The sequence below is a fragment of the Phaseolus vulgaris genome, chromosome 11 (assembly GCF_051622355.1).
Source record: "Phaseolus vulgaris cultivar YP4 chromosome 11, ASM5162235v1, whole genome shotgun sequence".
Lineage (NCBI taxonomy): Eukaryota > Viridiplantae > Streptophyta > Magnoliopsida > Fabales > Fabaceae > Phaseolus > Phaseolus vulgaris.
In genome coordinates, this window is record NC_143508.1 from 41397620 (window position 1) to 41399093 (window position 1474).

At 29.0% G+C, this 1474-nt stretch overlaps 1 long non-coding RNA gene across 1 annotated transcript; it reads right to left on the bottom strand.

Annotated features, from left to right (window-relative positions):
• Positions 1-588: 588 nt before the first annotated feature.
• On the bottom strand, positions 589-1116 carry LOC137826226 (uncharacterized). Its single transcript, XR_011083433.2, has 2 exons — positions 989-1116; positions 589-854 (listed from the first exon to the last, which is right to left on the bottom strand). It is a non-coding gene; the product is annotated as an uncharacterized LOC137826226 (long non-coding RNA).
• Between the last annotated feature and the right edge of the window lie 358 nt (positions 1117-1474).

The window sequence follows — 1474 nt, forward strand, 5'->3', positions numbered from 1 at the left end:
TTTCTACGTCAAAGATCCTATGTTCGAACATTGGTCTGTCATTTTACACGAGAAAAAACAAGGCGACGCTATTGATGATATTGAAAATGGTGACCCCCGTTCATTCACACCAATGATAATGAATAAGGATCACGATGTAGTAGATGCACATGCAACTCGTGTAAACCACAGTGAGGGAATTTTCAAATGAACATTCAACCCATTATAGTAAAAATTTAGAAATATTATTGATAGTACAAATGTAGAATTTTATGTATTTTTTTATATGATTTTCTTTCAATGCAAACCAGTGTAGGAGACAACTAAACTATTATGTTTTTTCTAGTGTGTTTGTTGTAAGTTATTTTCGTTGATCTTTTCTTTAGTGTGAGAGTGTTAAGCTTTGCATTCTTCACTTTATGAAATCATCCACTTGTGTCATAAAATGAGATCTTTAACATGCCCTGTCACGCTAAGAAATGAATATCTGGAACATAAGACTTGATGATAATTGTGAGTGGTCTAATTTCTGACCATCTTTGTCATCTTATGGGCAATCCGATCGCAGTAGCATAATAACTATAACAAATTTATATTGTTTATTGAAAGTAAATTCCAAATGATATTTTATTGATAAACTTGTGAGACTTAATGACAGAAGCATTTACATAGACCAGTGTCTGTGTCACAATACTTATCACATGGTGTTATACAGACTGGACAATCAGATGGACTTGTACATTTACCATCCTTCCATAGTGTGGGCGCCCTGCACTTACAAACTTCATCAACACAAATGGCTGAATCTTTACATAAACTTAACTTTCCCTTGCAATCATCATTCTCCTTACATGTATCCTCATCTAAAGCAAACCCTAAAAAAAACACATCCCAATGTTATAATATAAATTCATGTTAGGTATAAAAAATTTAAATCACTGAAAAAAAAAACTAAATTCAAATAGAGAATTTAGCAAATGCTAAAATAGAAAAATCTCAAATAACTTACCATTACAAGCTATCAAAGCAAAAGAAAAAATAAGTGCTACCAAAGCAACCTTCACTAAAGTCATCCTTTGCCTTCTTTTACTTTGCTCCTTCTTAGGCTCCCTAGTATTTCTTACTTCTTCAAGATTCAAGTCATCCACGTATTTATAGTACTATATTAGTGTTAAAAGAGAAAATGAGGTTATATTTAGTTTACAAAGTGACAATTAAGAATTTTATGTATTTTTTTAGTAAGAAATAAATGTATTAAATATTTACTTTATAACATATTTGGTGAGTCAAACTTTTTATATGTAATACTTTTTTCTTACATTAAAATAATATTTCATTATTTAAAACATATTAGTTGCTTTTGAAATACTCATTTAATGAATGTAACATAGTTTTTATTTTAATATCTAATTAAATTTGTAACATAAATATATTCATGTTATGCTTCTAGATATCAGGTAACATTTACTCATACAAATTAATTTACTTTTTAATA